The sequence below is a fragment of the Nelumbo lutea genome, chromosome 8 (assembly GCF_056320005.1).
Source record: "Nelumbo lutea isolate HS-2025 chromosome 8, American lotus-T2T, whole genome shotgun sequence".
Classification (NCBI taxonomy): Eukaryota; Viridiplantae; Streptophyta; class Magnoliopsida; order Proteales; family Nelumbonaceae; genus Nelumbo; species Nelumbo lutea.
In genome coordinates this window covers 47,469,560-47,480,335 of record NC_142691.1, presented here as the reverse complement: position 1 = coordinate 47,480,335, position 10,776 = coordinate 47,469,560, and the positions used below count along the sequence as shown (strand labels likewise).

Below are 10,776 nucleotides of genomic sequence, written 5' to 3'. Positions count from 1 at the left end.
GAACGGGTCGTATCCACAAGGAAGCGAGGGAAAAATCGTTATTTACGTGAATCCGAGAAAAAGAACATAGTTTAGAGTTGAAGAAACACAAAATTTAATTAATTAAATTGGAAAACTATAATCTGAATATTGATGAAAGTTAAAATTGTAAAAAAATAAATAAATGAAGAAAATGAAATAAAAAAGTCTGTAATTCAATCAGAGGTAGCAGTATCTCGATCTTTCAATTGACCATCGAACTTCTCGAGCTAGGCCTTCTGTCTTACTTAGCCGAATTCCAGATCTATAAAAAAGAAAACGAAAATTAAATTAAATGAAAGTAAATTGCATAAAAAGAGAAATGGAACTGAAAATGAAAGAACAAAAATTAAATCTAAGACTGATGGTTGTGATCCAAATCCAAAGGTGGCAGTAGTGGCTTAGGCAAGCTGCAAACAGGAACCCCTCCTCTTGCTTGGATATTATTCTCTTCCTCTACCCTTGAACTTCTCAATGTCAGCCTTCCATCTTACTTGGGGACAGAATCCAACCCCTCTTCAGGAGCTCTTGGATCATTTTTATAGAGAATGGTGGATGTAATTGGGATTAGAGAGAAAGAGGGGGCGACAACTGGGTTTTAGCAAATATCTGGGTGCCCTAGGGTTTCTAATGAAGGGTTAGATGGTTTTAAGGTGATCATAAGGCTGAGAAGAAAATGAGAGGGCACCCAATATTATGTATGGCTGAGATTTAGACGCATATAAATGAATTGTGGAGATTGATATGCATAGGGTTGAAAGGTGGAGATTAAAAGAAGTAAGTGGTCATCTGAAGTGGATAGCTGAAATAAATAATGGAGTAAAGGGCTGAGATCTAGTGGTTAGGGCTGAATGGTGAGGATTAGAAGCTAGGTGGCGCCCTATGGTTAAAAAGATAAAAAGAGAGTGCCATATAATGAATGATGGAGATTATAAGGAATGGAAGGTGGAGATTTAGCAGATAGGGGCGGCTAAGGTTTGTTAAGGATGAAAAGAATGAATTAGAAGGCGTCGTAGGATCTGTTAAAGAGAAAGGAGTATGCTAATACAGTACGAGGTGCGCCATCATGGGTTTAGCAGATAGGAGGCACCCTCTTGTGCTTAGTTTTTCACAAAAACACCCATTTCTCAGCTGGACTTCATACCAGTTTCCCAAAAACTGCATTTCAACTATGAAATTTCCCTAGTTTTTTACAAGATTTGCATAGAGACCCTCAGAGGTCACAATATTGAATTTAACTGGGAAAATTAAACAATTTAACTATTTTAAAGCTGAAAATAGCACTTAAGGCATCAAAATACAGATTTATCACACCCTCGAACTTAATCATTGCTAATCTCTTAGCAATGCGGCCTTAAAATTACACTGAGTAAATGGATCACTCTCCTTGACAAGATTATCCAAGTATCATGATTTTAGAATTCTTAAACTTTGTATAGACCGGTATTGGGTTTTAAGAGGTAAAACTGTATTGTTTTGAATATTACAAAAATTTGGCTTAAAAATCTTATATACCTTTCCATTTGCGAACTGTCTTGATAAGTTGAGATTAATTTTAAAAATTAGGCATGTATTATTCTTATGCACACTTATTTTTATTGCTACCTTTCACCGTTTGACGCAAATCTCGACACTTGCCTTAGGTGAAGAGACTCGGTTACTAAGTGTTAGGTGATCGTCTTTGGCATTCCCTTTTCCGTTTGACGTGAATCTTGACACTTGACTTAGGTGAAGAGACCCGGTTACTTTCCCTTTTTTTTGCAACACTTTCTCTCTCTTTCCTCATCTCCGACTTAAATGCCATTGTTCCTAATGACATTTACTGTATTGATGCAAAGGGACTTGGGCCAAAGGGAAGAATCAATAGGGTTTTCTTGAGGGGTTCAAAGTCTATCACTTGGTCTCGAATCAAGAAAGGAAAAACTCAACTCCTAAAAGCATAAACACTAAAAACTATGTTGGGTTGCCTCCCAACCAGTGCTAAGTTTAACATATTTAGCCAGACGCATTGACACACTTCTATCCAGATCATTTATGCCTATTTTTTCAACATTTCCACTCTCAAAGACTCTTTCTACATATCGTTAAAGTCTTTGACCATTGACTTTGAATGTGTTTCTGTTATTTGGGTCAACAATTTTAACTGCACCATACGGGAACACTTTTTCCACAATAAACGGATTTGGAGCAGCCTTCCATATAGATCTAAACGAATTCCAAATATGGAATATAAGTCTTTGGGATCTGTCTCAATTTCAACTTTAACATTTCCAACTACGATAGTCTAAGCAATTTATGCACATCTTCAACCGAAAATCACATCCCTAGGATTTATTTGTGTTACTGGAGGAATCAAACCGTCTAATCGAAGAAGGTCTTTGTTTACACCCATTCCTCTCAACTTTTCTATTGACCTATCTCAAATTGCCAGAGAACAAAGCTCCGACGTCAGTGCTAGTTTAACTAGCAACCTCTTATGAAGGAATCTCCAGAAGAAGCCATTCTTGCTGAAATCCATTGAGGTGAGGAAGTCACGTTGGAAGGTTGGGATGGCAAAATTTGTAGGGACAATGTTTTCAAACGACAAAGAAGAAATAGGGGAATGTGTTAGTATTAGATTTGGGGAGGAGATTTTGGTTACATTGGAAAGACTATGAGCTAGGGTTTTCCTCAACGCCATTGATTTACATAAGAACATAAAAAAAAAAACTAAATACAGAAGCAGAAGAGGGAGGTGGAATGGGTTTCCTATTTGGCGCTGCAATTTTCAAGGGTGTATTTGTTTGAACTACATGAACAAGGATAGAGTATTTTATTAGGAGATGGAAAATTGGAGAATTGAATGAATGAGAGAGGATATGATACTTTACTCAACTACGACCTTTCTCTTCATTTTGAGCATGCTCATTCCGTCCCGATGCAGCAAAAAAAAAACCCTAGTTATCTCTTTTGGCACCTGCTACAAGAGTTGTCTTCTCCGTCAATGACACTAATTTATTCAATTTCAACTTTTATGGCGTTGCGTTCGAGCGTCAATTTCAGTTTTTCCGATGGCACATTCGCTTGACATCACCGGCATGAGGCTTTGGCTTTTAGAATCTTAGGTATCTGCAAGTGTGATGGGTAATTAAGTCTTTTTGTCTTCTAATTAACGTTTAGTTAACGTCGGGTACTAAATCGTCACAAAATGAAAGTTCGGGTACTAGATTTTCGCATTTTAAAGTTTGGGTACTAAACTAACACTCGACCTAAAGTACAGGGTACCTATCGGGAATTTTCCCAAAATTAAATTTCAAAATTAATCTATCAGAAAAATTTTCATATTCATTTAAATAACAATTCATTATTGTTATTTTAATAAATCTACCAGGGCCTTTGCAATGCATGGGATGGGGCACTTTTCTTTATCCCTTGCCCCCATAGTCAAGACACTCCACCTCATCCCTGCCCGATCCCTAATGGTGGGGCAGGTTCTAGGCGAGGCACCCATGCCCTCTCGGGGATGGAGAATCCCAAGTTTTTCCCACAATGAGTCAACCACCTAAAAAGAATCTAATTTATAGATATTTTAGAAATAAGACTATGGAAATTTGGAGATATTTTAGGAATTAGATTATGAGAACTTTGGGGTATTTTATAAATTGAATTATGTGATCCTATGATTATAAGAATACGAGAAAAACATAGAGATACTTTAAAAATCAATATTAAATTTATTGATATTTTACTAATTTAATATCAGATTTGGGGAATTATATGCAAACCCTATCTTTTCTTGATCCCATTTTGGAGCAAAAATATTTTCCCCATTTCCACTTTATATTTTCCCAATCCCTATTTAAAATCCATATAAACTTACTTAGTGTGGGGTAGGGTAAGGCCCTAATTTTACAAGAAAAAGAATAATTCCTACAATTATAATAATTTTCTAAACTAATTAATGAATAATAAATTACAATATTTTATTATAATTTCCAAGAATAATTGAAATTGTTGTTGATTAGTAAAAATGTATAATAAATTAGTTGTTTACGATAACAGTAAATTAATGTTAATTAAAGTTTGGAATATATTCCAAATGAAAATTTTTAGATAAAAAAATCGATATATAGCGGCGGATTTTTAACGTCACCAAGTAAAACGTCGCTATATCCCTTTTGAGCGGCAAATGCTGCTAACAGTTGTGCACTTAAATACAGATGCATCAAAAAACAGAAAAATCAAAGAGCCCCGCTAAAGCTTCTCTCCCGCGCAAACGAAACCCCCACCTTCCATAGTCTTCTCTCAAACCCCACCAGCAAACTCCCCACCCCCACCATCAAACTCTTCTCTTTGCCGATTCTAGGTTTTCAAACCTCTCTCCCTCATCTCTCGCCATTCCTTCGGCAGCTGAGAAGAACCGAACTGAACTCAACTCCGGTGAGGTAGGTCACTGATTTCTCTCCCCTTTCATTTTCTTCCTTTCGTTCTTTCTCCCACACTTTTATTTTTCTTTTTTCGTTCGTCCCCTGTTTTTCTGCAGCAAACCAGACCATCCAAATAACTATTCTCGAGTACACATTCTCATCCCTGCAACACCAAGTTATGATTTGATTAAATCCTTTGTAAAAAGAAAACCATAACCAATAAGAAATACAAAAAGAAAAATAAGCAAGACTTAACCAATTTTTTTTGTAAACTTTTGTTATTGGATTATTTCATTGTGGTTAAAATCGTGGGTTTCATGAAGAATTGAATCACTTGCCCATATGGTTATATTCTTCTCAAAAAAGTTATTGCTGTATTTAGCATTTTTTTTTATGTTCAAGACCTAATAGAAATTTTAGATTAGGCTATTGCATTTTCATGCATTTTGTGCTTTTCCTCTTATAAGTTGATATATATGACCTTACACAGTTGAGATTTACTTCTTCAAATCTTAAGAAGTGGATCCTTTACTATTTTGCTTATTAGAAATCAATGCTAGAAATATGTTGCTCGAATCTCATGTCATTAAGAATCTTTGAGTGAATAGATTGGGTTCATCCAATGAAAGTATCATCACTGGTTGATGCAACCCTTGAATTCTTTTTCCATTTCAAATTTGTTCCTTCTGAGTTTTATGAGTTCAGCATTCTAAGGCTCTTACCATGTGAACATGGTGTCTTTTGGTATTATTTCTTTCTTCAGTTTCCATTGACTGCTCCTTTATGCTTTATTGTTTTATTTCTCTTGATAATTTTATTTGGCTTTTTCTCACTTAGCAAAAAAGGAGTTACTTATATCAACCCAAATTATGAGAATTGCCATGTGCTCCAAAGGCATTTTATACAATAAATTTAAGGTTTAGGGGTTTAGGGATTTACCCTTTGGGGTTTAAGGGTTTAGGCATTAGATTATAGGGTAAGGTTTAGGGTTTAAGGGCTTACAGTTTAGATTTAGGGTTTAAATATGAAAATCAAAAGGTGGTAGGATGCATGTCCACCAACAGGGTAGGGTCCAAGTATTGCCCCTTCATGACACCATAGTTACTATGTTCTTTGCTCGTGTGTTAGGTTCATCTAAGCACCAAAATTTAGCTAGGGCATCTCAATCACCAAATCAATCCAGTTGCGTGGCTAATCCAATCATGAGCTAAAAATTGTATGGCCTATATTCATATAAACTCATGCATTAACTGGTTAGGACTGCTTTGCTCTTGCATTTTCTAGAATGTAATCCAAAGAATTAGCCTCTAATTGCTACATCAAGCTAGATAAATTTATAGACCTTTTGGAATGAGCATGAATCAATTTTCTATTTTCTGACAAACCACCTTAAGACTGTTACTATATTTGGCTTCATCTTAGTGTCTTATGGGATACAATCAGTGGAATTTCTACATAAGAATGTAGTGATCTTGGAAAGGATGGTGGTCTACACAAAAAAGGAATAACCAAATCTGATCAGCACAAACTGCTAATTGGGGTTTACCAATCATGGTTGTTGCTAATATATATATATATATATATATATATATATATATATATATATATTGTTGGCTGATTTATTTTTAAGCCGGTTCTTCATCCTGTGAGAAAATCATCTTTATACATTTTTAGTTACACTTAACAAAGCAATTATACCTAACACAAATCTGATCTCCCATGGTTGCGCCCACGTTTTTGGGACTATAGATGGTAAGGTTTTAGTTATAAAGTAAAAACAAAAAAGAGTTGGATGCATTTATGGGATAAATAGGGTTGGATTTGGTTTGAGCTATGCTAAAATGGATTAAATATGGAATTTATTGTGGATCCACTCAGTTCCAAATCCACATCCAGTGAGGCAACAAGGCATATGGCCTATAAGTTTTTAAATATTGACTCGTATTTTGTTGGATGTCACAACTCTGCAGTTTCTATTAAATGGCTTAATACATTCTCTTTTAGTTAATGCGCTATCAATTAAGGAGGTCGTGAGTTCCTTGATGGCTAAAGCTGAATTTGGGTTGAGTAGGACAAATTCAAATATTTTATTCATCAAGTCCACATCTAGTGAGGCAACAAGGCATATGGCCTATAAGTTTTTAAATATGGCATATGGACAGGAGGTGATCTTGAAATAGTTGGATACATTGACGTGGACTGGGCTGGCTCTGTATCAGATAGAAGATCCACTACAGGTTATTGCATCTTTCTTGGAGGAAATCTTGTGACATGGAAGAGCAAGAAGCAGACTGTGGTAGCAAGGAGTAGCGTAGAAGCAGAATACAGGGCCATGGCACACACTACATGTGAACTAATGTGGTTGAAGAATATATTGCAGGAAATCGAGTTATCAATAAACAAACCAATGAAGCTGTACTGTGACAACCGGGTTACAATTCACATCTCATCCAGTCTAGTTTTTCACGAGAGAACTAAACACATAAAGGAGGAGTCTCTTGGCACCTAGGGAATGTTCTTAGGAAATTCAAAAGGCACTCCAGGGATATGCTGGTTCAAATTAATTCAGTTAGAAGTTCGACCAACAATTTGGCAGACAGCTTGGCTAAACAAGGGGTTTAAAGACAGCCAATGTTTTGGGCCTTTGTGTAATTTTTTTGGGGTTTCAGACACCTTTGTCCTCTTTGTTTCCTTCACAACTTCTGGTTGTACTGTTTTTCTAATATTAATGAGATTTATTTTTTGAGTTATTGATCAAATAAAAAAAAAGACCCTAACATAGACTTGCTTGGGTTTGCCTTTTGGTTGTACTGTTTGTACACATTTGAATATGTTTTATATGTTTTGTTTGATTTTATTTTTACATTTTCACTTTGAATATGTCTCATATGTTATGTTTATGTATTTTAATTTGAGCAATTAGGCATTTATAACATTTAGTTTAAAATTTAATTTTGCATCTTTACCAAAATCTGTTTGATGGCTTACAACCTTATTTGTAAACCACTAATCTTCAAAAGACAATTTCTTGAAAGGTGTAATTTACAAAGAACCTTTTGCAACAAACCAATTCAAAATGAAACCAAGCAGCAGACAAAGACTAATAAAAGATGCATACATGACATACAAAAGGCAAACCAATCTTCATGAATTTATTGTAGGCATCATGGGGGTTAAAGCTTTTGCAGTTTGCACCTAATTGAGCTAAGTAGACACTATATCACCAAGAGAGGGATATTTAAGCTGAGATGGATCAAGGTGGGAGTGCGAAGAGAAATAGGAAAAGTGAATTTGTTGTGTGTTTAAGAAAACATTGGAAGATGATCCAAGAAATGGGCAGGTAAAGCACACGGGCTTGAGGAAATTGAAGCTTCTCAGTGGAATTACAAAGAACATGAACATGAACATGACATACTTATTAGGGATTGCCCAGGTTTGCTATTTGTCCATGCGTATCTTGGTCTATCCAAACTGAATCCACAATATTTTTATTTGATTCGCACCATTGAAGTCCTCTAGGTAATAGTGGCCATGCCGGCCTCCAAACTGTTTAGGAATATGTGATTACATTCTCTTCTAGCACCATCTACCCATTGGAATGACAACTGGCAGCTCAACAAAGTAAAATTTGTTGCCAATAGTAGTGAATCCAAGGGAACATAGAAGACTCTGTGATAACTGTGTTCTTTCCTAAGAGAGAGAGAGAGAGATGAGAGTGAGAGAAGAGAAGAGAGAGAGGAGAAGAGAAGAGAGAGAGGTGTTCTATTGAGAATCAAAAGACAAGGGCTGGCGGCACCCATCTTGTTATTTATATTCACTTAATATAAGAAGATCAAAAGTTACAAGTATGCCCCTTGCGGTAATTCCTAATAATAAACAAATAACAAGAAAGAAAAAGGAAACTAGCTGATAGCACCTAGGATGACAACATACTAACAAAGAACAAATAAATAGGTTTCACAACACTCTCCCTCAAGTTGGGCTGATATACAACCCAACTTGTCATACAACTCATTGTGTTGCAAGTATGGAAGTCCTTTTGTGAGGACATTAGCAAGTTGTTCCTTGGAATTGACATAAGGGATGCAAATTTCCCTTTTTTCCAAAATTTTCCCTTATGAAGTGTTTGTCCACTATAATGTGCTTGGTCCTCTCATGTAGGATAGGATTACTGACGATGTTAATGGCTGCCTTGTTGTCATAGTAAAGAGACATGATTTGAACAACTTCAAGCTCCCTTAGAAGATTTTTTAGCCAAAGAACTTCAGCGACCCCATGTGCCATAGCTCTATACTCTGCTTTAGTATTTGACCTTGCTACTACACTTTGTTTCTTGCTTTTCCAGGTCACTAAGTTTCCTCCAACAAATGTGCAATACCCACTTGTGGACTTTCTGTCATCTACAACACCTGCCTAATCAGCATTTGTAAAAACTTCCACTTTTAGATGATTATGCTTACTGAATAGTAGACCTGCTCCTGGATACTTTTTTAAGTATTTAAGAACTCTCTTTGCTGCCTCCAATTGAGGTTTCTTAGGAGAGTGCATGAGTTGGCTTAGGGCCCCAACTGAATAGGCAATGTCTGGACGAGTTATGAACAAATAAATCAATTTCCCCTTTGGAACTGTTTTACATCTTTCAGAGGTTCACCATCACAGTCACCCAATTTATGATCAACATCCATAGGAGTATCTGCTAGCCTTGCGCCTAACTTGCCTGTATCTTGTAATAGATCAAGGGTGTATTTCTTTTGAGAAATGAATATGCCCTATTTTGAGCGGACAACTTCAATTCCAAGAAAATACTTCAGAGGACCTAGATCTTTTACTTCAAATTTAGATGCAAGGAATTGTTTCAACTTTTGTATTTCTTGTCAAATTTCCTATAATGATGATATCATCCACATACACTATCAAAACATGCAACACACTATTTAGGTTAAGGCCATGGGGAAGGATATTGATCCTTGGCTTGCAATGGAGGAGAATGATCCATCTGCAAGCCTCACTTTATCCTTTCCTGACAAAAGACTACAAGTCTAAAACAAATTTGGCTTACTGGTCATGTGGTTAGAGGCTCCTGAATCAATGATCCAAGGGGAATCAGTGGTAGTAGTGACATGGAACGCAGAAGCCACATTACTTCATGTAGATGCAATGAAGTAGGAGTACTGGTAACTGAACTATCCATTTGTCGCAAAGCCCTACCATATGACTCCAAGTGGTCTCTGAAGGACTTCATGAAATCTTCCTTGGGGTTAGAACTAGTAAAGTGGTTCTGGGTAGTACCAGCAACCTGAGTATCTTGGGTTGCCACATATGCTGCACTATTGCTGTATTCAAATTCTTTTGACCTTGCACTTTACTTTGTTCTTTGTTTTGCACTGCCCACTTGGGCTTCCCGTGAATTTCCCAACATGTGTCACATGTATGCCGTGAGTGCCGACAGTGGGTACAAAACAACTTGTCTTCATCATTAGCCTTCTTGGAGTCACTTTTCTTCCCTGTATTGTTATTACCCATTGCGACCAATGCTACTTGTTGCTCTCCCTCAGTTGTAACTATCACACTCTGCATACTTTCTTCAGATTGAACAAGGGCATATACCTCTTGACCGAAGGCAACTCTTTGCTTCATAAGATCTGAACTCTCAAGGGTTCATAAGCAGGATTCAGTCCCAACAAGAAAGCAAAAACCTGCTACTGAGAAACCAGCTTCTTATAGGCCTTAGCATCATCATCATGTTTCCACTCTATAGCCTGATAGTGATCCAATTCTTTCCATACAGAAGTAAGGGCTGAATAATAGGCAGACAAACTATGATTTCCCTGTTTATAGGTTGAAAATTCAGCTTGCAACTGGTAAATCTTGGCATAATGCCTGTGCTCAAAATAGGTGGTTTTGGCCCGTTCCCAAATCTCACTAGCGGTGTCTGCCCACATAAAATTCTTCTTCACATTGGGTTCCATAGCTACAAGGAGCCAAGACATCACCATACTGTTTTTTTGGTCCCACCTATCATGTTCAACTATCTCACACTTGGGTTCTTTCACTTTGCCATTTATGTAACTGACTTTTCTCCTTGCTGTTACATAAAGTTTCACACTTTTAGCCCACTTCAGGTAGTTCTTGCCATTTAAAGGGGTAATTGGCGTGGGAAACATCATGTTTTCACCCCCATACCAGCTGTACTATGAGTTGGTGTAACTCCAGATGATGCTGAATCATAGTTTGCCATTGAGGAAAAGGATGACAAATATACCAGACCATATCCCACACAAACAGAATGCTAAACTCCCAAGAATTTTCATTTTCGGAATGAGAAAAATACTGCTGAAATCAGTCCAGCAAT

General features: G+C 36.8%; 1 protein-coding gene across 1 annotated transcript in view; it reads left to right on the top strand.

Moving 5' to 3' along the window:
* The first annotated feature begins 4,197 nt into the window (after positions 1-4,197).
* Positions 4,198-10,776, top strand: part of LOC148844019 (plectin-like protein) — a 50,126-nt gene continuing 43,547 nt past the window's right edge. Inside the window, exon 1 of the mRNA XM_088958870.1 lies at positions 4,198-4,442. The gene's annotated coding sequence lies outside the window, so the exon portion shown is untranslated. The remainder of the gene's footprint in view (positions 4,443-10,776) is intronic.